At 34.1% G+C, this 10,223-nt stretch overlaps 2 non-coding genes across 2 annotated transcripts; one reads left to right on the plus strand and one right to left on the minus strand.

Moving 5' to 3' along the window:
* Positions 1–6,205: 6,205 nt before the first annotated feature.
* On the minus strand, positions 6,206–6,290 carry trnai-aau. The gene is given in 2 exon segments: positions 6,206–6,250; positions 6,254–6,290. It is a non-coding gene; the product is annotated as a tRNA-Ile (tRNA).
* A 180-nt stretch (positions 6,291–6,470) lies between these two features.
* trnae-uuc lies at positions 6,471–6,542 on the plus strand. Its single transcript has one exon. It is a non-coding gene; the product is annotated as a tRNA-Glu (tRNA).
* Positions 6,543–10,223: the final 3,681 nt, after the last annotated feature.

Below are 10,223 nucleotides of genomic sequence, written 5' to 3' on the forward strand. Positions count from 1 at the left end.
GTACATTTTTAATGCGCCAAAACATATTTTAAGGGAAATAAATACACAGCCATTGTATTAGGTGTTTCTGATGCTCATTATGTGTAATTAATTAATATTTTTCTTCTCAGACTTTACCCATGATTCATTACAATCGAATTTCTCTTTTTCATTTATTTAGTAATTCTTTCATTCATGTGGTTATGATGCATGCAGATACAAATTCATGTTACTCTGCTGGATATAAACTTACACAAATGTTTTGTTATGAACAGCAGATATAAGGAAACTTCAGTACACCCAAGATGAAGTAGATGAATAAGGAAAATGTCAGCAGAATTAGCTTTATTTTGTTGATGAACTTTTTTTGATTATATACAAAAATGTATTTTTTGTTGGGAGTTTTGAGGGAATTATTTTTTTTAATAATTTTTTATTTTTTTCAATTTTATAAAAGTTAAATTCTGTGACATAATAAACTGTTTGAAATCTAAACAGAACACTGTTTCCATGTGTAGATTGTAGAGACATTTCTGATGTCACTGAGCAAATTACTGTTTATATTGCATAATTCAATGATAGACTGGGTTCATTTTTGAATCATTAAAACATAATTATAAAATTATTTGAAGTGCATGATTTTTGCTTTAATTAGCAGTTTTTGATTTTAATTTATATTTTATTTTAATATATTACGGACAGGTCCCCTATGTGAAGCTAAATGTAATGCCAGGATACTTCATTAAGACTCGATCTATCAGTTACCTTGGTGACTCTGTCATGTGATGCTGTGGGGTGGAGCTTCACAAACCCTCATGATATATGACGTGAGATTTGAGGTGAGAATACACCCTGAATGGGATTGTGAATCCTCTTCAGAACACCAGGCACAATCCTTTCACACACTCATTCACACTTAAAATTACTTCTAATAACAAATTATGATATAATATAATTGTAATATAATTTTTATCACATTATGAAATTATATTTTATATTGAAGGAACTTGTGAAAACAGTTTTATTTTCTTTATAATCCTGCCTAAGCTGTGTCTGCAGTGTTTACTGTGTGTTGGGTAAAGAGTGGGTGGAAAAAAAAAAAAAATCTATTGCTAGCTGAGGCAGAGTGCACACTTCAAGCATTAATAGTGTGCAGACTTCATGATAACTCACTCACACTACATGATAAATGAGACTCCTGACACAATCTCAACTAAAACTCCACAACTACACTGCTTTACATGTATAGGACAGGAAGGGCTGTATGATGTTATTACCAAAGCTAAATCAACATGCCAGTTAGATCCCATTCCAACTAATCTATTGAAGGAAGTGTTATATACAGCTGGTGAGCCTCTTCTCAATATTATTAACTCTTTACTATCTTTAGGTTACATCTCTAAATCCCTCAAGTTAGCAGTTAAGCCCCTCATTAAGAAACCTAATTTGAATCCAAACATGCTATCAAATTATAGACCCATTTCAAATATCCCACTTGTCAAAGATTTTAGTGCTGCATTCGACACTATAGATCATGATCTCCTCCTAAATCGCTTTCAAAATTACATCGGCATTCAGGGACATGCACTAAGCTGGTTTAAATCCTACCTGTCCGATCATTACCATTTTGTAGACTTAAATCGAGAGCTATCCAGGTTAATGCTAAATTATGGCATGCCACAAGGTTCAGTTCTAGGACCCTGCTTTTCACAATATACATGCTTCCTTAGGAAATATTATTAGAATTGGCTTCCACTGTTATGCTGATGATACCCAGCTATATATCTCATAACTAAAACCAGCCGATACAGCTCAATTAGCTCGGATAACTGAGTGTGTTAAAGAAATAAGAGATTGGGTGACCCATAACTTTCTACTATTAAATTCTGATAAGACGCAAATTTTGCTCATCGGCCCAAAAACCAGTATACAAAAGCTCCAGCATCTCAACCTGCATTTAGACGGATGTTCTGTAACTACTAGTTCAACAGTAAAAGACCTGGGAGTTATTTTAGACAGCAACTTGTCTTTTAAAAATAATATCAACCAAGTTACAAAAACAGCCTTCTTTCATCTTAGAAATATTTCTAAGATAAGAAACATGTTATCTATATCTGATGCAGAGAAGCTCATCCATGCGTTAATGACCTCCAGAATAGACTACTGTAATGCATTACTAGGTGGATGTCCTGCATCATTAATAAACAAGCTTCAGTTAGTTCAGAATGCGGCAGCCAGAGTTATCACAAAGTCAAGGAAATATGATCATATCACCCCAATCTTCTCATCCCTACACTGGCTACCTCTTAAGTTTCGAATCGACTACAAACTACTACTTCTTACTTATAAAACACTAAATGGTTTAGCTCCTATGTATCTCTCCAGTCTTTTAATTACACTGTACAATGTCTAAAGTTTATATAACGATAAAATACTTAATCCGATTCAGCCTTCTATCACAATTTAATTCATATACAGTATTTTACCTATTTAAATATCTTTATGATTTCATCTTATTGCTGCATTTGTGGTGAGATACTCTGAGGTATTAGCAATATTAGACTGTGGTTTAAAGCTGCTCCTAGTAGATGTATTTGTCTTAAAAATGATGAAATTAGTTAACAGCGTATGTAAATATTTGTTACGTTTTTCTCCTTGGTGAACACAAGAGGGCGCAGTCATGTATCTTATTGTTGGAAAAGTACTAGAGCTCCACACAACCCTGCTCACATTCTCTGATGATGAATCCTCATTTTCACAATAAAACCTCTGTGATAAAATCTACAGCTGTTCTTCTATCATACACACTGCACTAATATTATCATAAGAATAAATATTCATTAATACTCATCTGTCATTACTTTAACAAAGTACCTGCTAGAAACACTGCTCACATGTAACAAACACTGAATTTTCTCTTCTCTTCTCTTCTCTTCTCTTCTCTTCTCTTCTCTTCTCTTCTCTTCTCTTCTCTTCTCTTCTCTTCTCTTCAGGTTAAGGCCTTTAAAATAGAGACACCACTAAAAACACGTAAAATATTTCAGAATGTAATTACTTGATTATATTTTTATATATTAAAATGTCTAGAGTTTATATATTACATTTATACAATATAAGTGCATTTCATAATTTCATTGATTATTTTGTTTGCTCAGGACAGGTTCCACATGTGATAAAAAAACTTTCTTTCGGCTTCTCCCATCAGGGGTCGCCACAGTGGATCATCCACATGTTTGATTTGGCACATGTTTTTACACTGGATGCCCTTCCTAACGCAACCCTCCCCATTTATCCGGGCTTGGGACCTGCACTAAGAGTGGCTGGGGGTGGTTAGGTGCTGAATGTAAATCCAGGATGTCAGTATCATTGGTGACTTGCTGTGGGGTGGAACTTCAAAAACCTTTATGATATTATATATTTACGAACTGAAAGACTGTAAAATATTTTAATTCAGCTAAAACCATTCATCATGTTCACTGTTATATTCATGTGCTCATGGCTTTCACTTGGTGAGTTATTTTTATTTTATTTTATTAATATTAGATTTAGAAAGTGAATGTGGGTTTGATTATGTATTTCTGGTTTGATTGTGTAAATTCTCTTCTCTATGACAGGTGACTCCATGGCAGATTCAATAGAGCCACTTTTCACTCATAAATCTGTAGATGAAGGTGATAATGTTACTCTGTCCTGCAGATACACAACCAGCTCTTCTACAGGAAACTCCCTGTTCTGGTACAGACAACATCCAAAATCTAAACCTGAGATCCTTTTTAATGTTATGCAAAGTGGAGATCTACTTTCACAACACCAAGAATGGATGCTAAAGTTGATAAGAACAAACAAGTGGATCTGATCATCTCCTCTGCTGCTGTATCAGACTCTGCTCTATACTACTGTGCTCTGAGCCCACAGTGACAGGAAATCCAGCTGCAGTCACTTATCTTATTGTCAGACATGTACCAGGATCCTGCCACATCTGCCAGCAATGTTGAGCACTCTGATAAGGAATTATACTTTGCACAACAATACACTTACACACACACACACACACACACACACACACACACACACACACAAGTGAATACACACTGCAACCTTCACTGAACCCAGTAAACCTCCCACACTGTGCACTGTGCACACACTGGTATTACAAAGAGCAGCAGCTGGTTTGTTCCTCATCTTATTGAAATACCTAGAAAAAAGTTGGTTGTCCTATTTAATAAACATGATTTGTTTTTACAGAATGAATAAATAAATTAATGACATTACTGTATACAATTTCACATAATTCACATAATTATTCACAATGACTTACTTATTCACTTATACTTATTATTACTTACATACTTATTCACAGCAATTTCTGATAAGGCTGAAGCCCCCAATGCAGCGACACCACTTATAAAAACAAATATAACAGATAATAAAAATATGTAATAATTGAATCAGCTAATTATAATTTTACAGATTCAAATAATGCATTAATTCCAGATTCTTTATTAAGAATCAACAATCTGACAGTAACATTGGTGACTTGGTCATGTGATGCTGTGAGGTGGAGCTTCATGAACATTTATGATGCTACAGAGTGCAGAAAGTTCAGTATAGTTTCATTCAGCTAAGAGCATTTATCATGTTCACTACCATTTTCATGTGTCTGTGGTTTTCAATAGGTGAGTTACATTCAGAATTATTTACTGTTTAAAAAATAAACATTGGGTAATTTGTGATTAATTATTCTGTGATTCTGCAGTTATATAATAATTGATTATATAATCATTAAATGTTTTCTTCTCTATGACAGGTGACTCCATGGCGGATTCAATAAAGTCACTTCTCACGCATAAAGTTGTAGATGAAGGTGATGATGTTACTCTGTCCTGCAGCTACAAAGACATTAGTGTTTTTGTACTGAATCTGCAGTGGTACAAACAAGATCCAAAATCTAATCCTGAGTTCATTCTTTATATTTATGAAAGTGGAGCTTTAAGTCTCAACATCCCACCAAGAACGAGTGCTAAAGTTCATGGAAATAAACAAGTGGATCTGCACATCTCCTCTGCTGCTGTATCAGACTCTGCAATGTACTACTGCGCTCTGACGCCCACGGTGACAGGAAACCCAACTCCACTGTACAAAAAGCACTACACATGACTGCAGCAGATTCATGCTTTTCTCACTAGATGGAGCTGTTTACATGTTTACATTCACTTCCATGATATAGACTACACCTGTTCTTCTGTCAGTCACAATATTTATGTTTTCCACAATCCTGCTCTGGTTTTTCTTAGTAACGAGCCTCAGCTGTAATCTACACACTGTCAGCTTGATTTCACAGAACTAAAATTCTCATTAAATATATATTTTTTTCAAAACAATACTTTCTGTATCAAGAAGAGTGAGCTCAGAGTAAAGGAAAGGAGAAGAGACGCAAAACAGCAAAACAAAATGAGAAATGAAGAAATTTAAATCAGAAAGTTTAAAGCTGTATAAGTGATGGGTTTTACTGGAAACCAGTGCAGAAGTCTGTATTTTTTTTGTCCAGTAAGTTCCAGAAGTCCAGTGCTTCTGTCTGATATTAATTTATGGTTCTGAATACATAAATTGTGAAATGTGCCTCTGTTTTCTGATCACAGTCACATATATTATTGAGCCAAAATTCTATCCTACGCACATAAATAAAGAAATATAATATAAAGTAAATAATAAACAAAAGTGTGCAGAGGTTTATGTACAGTATGTTTGTTAAATCATGAGATACAACATATCCAAAAGATGCATTGTGTTGATCAGCAACAGTGGAATAGTTGTGAGTTGTAATGGAGTCTCAATTAACTTTCACTTATACTGTAAAGTGATGATATGTTCAAAATGAGGAATGAAGAAATTAAAATCTGAAATGTTATTTTATTTTTATGATTACAATAATGACAGAACTGTAGACAGTATTACAGCTCTGACTTGATATTTGTACATTTATATGATGAAATAAAATATAATAATAATAATAATAATAATAATAATAATAATAATAATAATAATAATACATTTAAAATTTAAATAATTACAGGTTTGTGCTGAGGAAATGTACATTGTAAATTCAGTAATTATTTATTTGTAGTTATATTTTTTTTGTAAATTGTATAGAACATAATGAATGTATATGATTTGTGATCTTGGACTTTGAGTAACATTTCTGATTATTTCATTAAAGCAAACTAACCGACAAAGATGGGATTCGAACCCACACGTTCAGAGCACAATAGATTAGCATTAGTCCATTGCCTTAACCACTCGGCCACCTCGTCCTTTGATTTTATTTGTGCGTTTTACGTGTTCAGTCTAACGCCATCTACAGACAAAACGCTTCTTGACCTTATGCACGATGCCACAGTTTGACACACTGAGATCAAAGGGATGTGTTTCAATGGATCCAAAGTTGGTCCTCATCTGACACAGCCCTTTGTGATCAGGCTTCAACATCTGTTTCCCATATGGTCTAGCGGTTAGGATTTCTGGTTTTCACCCAGGTGGCCCGGGTTCAACTCCCGGTATGGGAAACCTTCTTTTTGCTTCAATAAGGGTGTTGAATTCTGCATCCGCTTTGCTCGAGGAGCGACAGCTACCCCAGCTGGTATTAGAGTCATGGCATGGTGCTTTCAACATAGCACGCTAAATCTGACTTTGGCCACGTTTTGCATCACGCTTGTAAGTTGACTTTCACAAAGTGCAACGCTGTACACCATTGAAATGGTTACCAGAAGGAAAGACGAATGAGGTGAACAGCTCCCAGTGTGGCCCATGTCGTCAGCCAGTAGTTTACATTTCAGGGCAAACATCACTTACCGCTGATTAGTAACAATGTTCATTTCATCTTCAATAGAAAGTCTTGATTTCTGTTTCTTTTACTACAACATTTACTCAATCCAGGACTCATTACACACACTGTGCACACTTCCCTTTAAGCCCTAATGGCTCACTGACATATTTATAGCGTCACCAAGAGCAGCAGCTGGTTTGTTCCTCACCTCAGTGAAATACCTCAGAAAATGTTTGTTATACTGTTTAATATACAGAATTTTTTACATAATTTAACTACATCCTAAATTAATTTGTTTATATTTATTTTTATAGTGGACTATTGTTAAAATTATTATAATTACATCATTTTCATGGTTTGTGTTTGTTTATTATGTGCTCAGGACAGATTCCCCGTGTGATTCTGAATGTAAAGTCAGTATGTTTCAGTAAAACCAACAATCTGACAGTAACATTGGTGACTCTGTCACGTGATGCTGTGGGTGGAGCTTCACAAACCCTCATGATATATGACGTGAGATTTGAGGTGAGAATACACCCTGAATGGGATTGTGAATCCTCTTCAGAACACCAGGCACAATCCCTTTCACACACTCATTCACACTTAAAATTACTTCTAATAACAAATTATGATATAATATAATTGTAATATAATTTTTATCACATTATGAAATTATATTTTATATTGAAGGAACTTGTGAAAACAGTTTTATTTTCTTTATAATCCTGCCTAAGCTGTGTCTGCAGTGTTTACTGTGTGTTGTAAAGTGTGGAAAAAAAAAAATAAAAATAATGGATGGATCAACACAGCTGCACACCAAACACACTGAATCCACAAATGTACATTTTTAAAACATATTTTAAATAAATACACAGCCATTGTATTAGGTGTTTCTGATGCTCATTATGTGTAATTAATTAATATTTTCTTCTCAGACTTTACCCATGATTCATTACAATCAATTTCTCTTTTCATTTATTTAGTAATTCTTTCATTCATGTGGTTATGATGCATGCAGATACAAATTCATGTTACTCTGCTGGATATAAACTTACACAAATGTTTTGTTATGAACAGCAGATATAAGGAAACTTCAGTACACCCAAGATGAAGTAGATGAATAAGGAAAATGTCAGCAGAATTAGCTTTATTTTGTTGATGAACTTTTTTTGATTATATACAAAAATGTATTTTTTGTTGGGAGTTTTGAAATTATTTTTTAATAATTTTTATTTTTCAATTTTATAAAAGTTAAATTCTGTGACATAATAAACTGTTTGAAATCTAAACAGAACACTGTTTCCATGTGTAGATTGTAGAGACATTTCTGATGTCACTGAGCAAATTACTGTTTATATTGCATAATTCAATGATAGACTGGGTTCATTTTTGAATCATTAAAACATAATTATAAAATTATTTGAAGTGCATGATTTTTGCTTTAATTAGCAGTTTTTGATTTTAATTTATATTTTATTTTAATATATTACGGACAGGTCCCCTATGTGAAGCTAAATGTAATGCCAGGATACTTCATTAAGACTCGATCTATCAGTTACCTTGGTGACTCTGTCATGTGATGCTGTGGGTGGAGCTTCACAAACCCTCATGATATATGACGTGAGATTTGAGGTGAGAATACACCCTGAATGGGATTGTGAATCCTCTTCAGAACACCAGGCACAATCCCTTTCACACACTCATTCACACTTAAAATTACTTCTAATAACAAATTATGATATAATATAATTGTAATATAATTTTTATCACATTATGAAATTATATTTTATATTGAAGGAACTTGTGAAAACAGTTTTATTTTCTTTATAATCCTGCCTAAGCTGTGTCTGCAGTGTTTACTGTGTGTTGGGTAAAGAGTGGGTGGAAAAAAAAAAATCTATTGCTAGCTGAGGCAGAGTGCACACTTCAAGCATTAATAGTGTGCAGACTTCATGATAACTCACTCACACTACATGATAAATGAGACTCCTGACACAATCTCAACTAAAACTCCACAACTACACTGCTTTACATGTATAGGACAGGAAGGGCTGTATGATGTTATTACCAAAGCTAAATCAACATGCCAGTTAGATCCCATTCCAACTAATCTATTGAAGGAAGTGTTATATACAGCTGGTGAGCCTCTTCTCAATATTATTAACTCTTTACTATCTTTAGGTTACATCTCTAAATCCCTCAAGTTAGCAGTTAAGCCCCTCATTAAGAAACCTAATTTGAATCCAAACATGCTATCAAATTATAGACCCATTTCAAATATCCCACTTGTCAAAGATTTTAGTGCTGCATTCGACACTATAGATCATGATCTCCTCCTAAATCGCTTTCAAAATTACATCGGCATTCAGGGACATGCACTAAGCTGGTTTAAATCCTACCTGTCCGATCATTACCATTTTGTAGACTTAAATCGAGAGCTATCCAGGTTAATGCTAAATTATGGCATGCCACAAGGTTCAGTTCTAGGACCCCTGCTTTTCACAATATACATGCTTCCCTTAGGAAATATTATTAGAATTGGCTTCCACTGTTATGCTGATGATACCCAGCTATATATCTCATAACTAAAACCAGCCGATACAGCTCAATTAGCTCGGATAACTGAGTGTGTTAAAGAAATAAGAGATTGGGTGACCCATAACTTTCTACTATTAAATTCTGATAAGACGCAAATTTTGCTCATCGGCCCAAAAACCAGTATACAAAAGCTCCAGCATCTCAACCTGCATTTAGACGGATGTTCTGTAACTACTAGTTCAACAGTAAAAGACCTGGGAGTTATTTTAGACAGCAACTTGTCTTTTAAAAATAATATCAACCAAGTTACAAAAACAGCCTTCTTTCATCTTAGAAATATTTCTAAGATAAGAAACATGTTATCTATATCTGATGCAGAGAAGCTCATCCATGCGTTAATGACCTCCAGAATAGACTACTGTAATGCATTACTAGGTGGATGTCCTGCATCATTAATAAACAAGCTTCAGTTAGTTCAGAATGCGGCAGCCAGAGTTATCACAAAGTCAAGGAAATATGATCATATCACCCCAATCTTCTCATCCCTACACTGGCTACCTCTTAAGTTTCGAATCGACTACAAACTACTACTTCTTACTTATAAAACACTAAATGGTTTAGCTCCTATGTATCTCTCCAGTCTTTTAATTACACTGTACAATGTCTAAAGTTTATATAACGATAAAAATACTTAATCCGATTCAGCCTTCTATCACAATTTAATTCATATACAGTATTTTACCTATTTAAATATCTTTATGATTTCATCTTATTGCTGCATTTGTGGTGAGATACTCTGAGGTATTAGCAATATTAGACTGTGGTTTAAAGCTGCTCCTAGTAGATGTATTTGTCTTAAAAATGATGAAATTAGTTAACAGCG

Source organism: Silurus meridionalis, chromosome 6, assembly GCF_014805685.1.
Source record: "Silurus meridionalis isolate SWU-2019-XX chromosome 6, ASM1480568v1, whole genome shotgun sequence".
In the NCBI taxonomy this organism is placed as follows: domain Eukaryota; kingdom Metazoa; phylum Chordata; class Actinopteri; order Siluriformes; family Siluridae; genus Silurus; species Silurus meridionalis.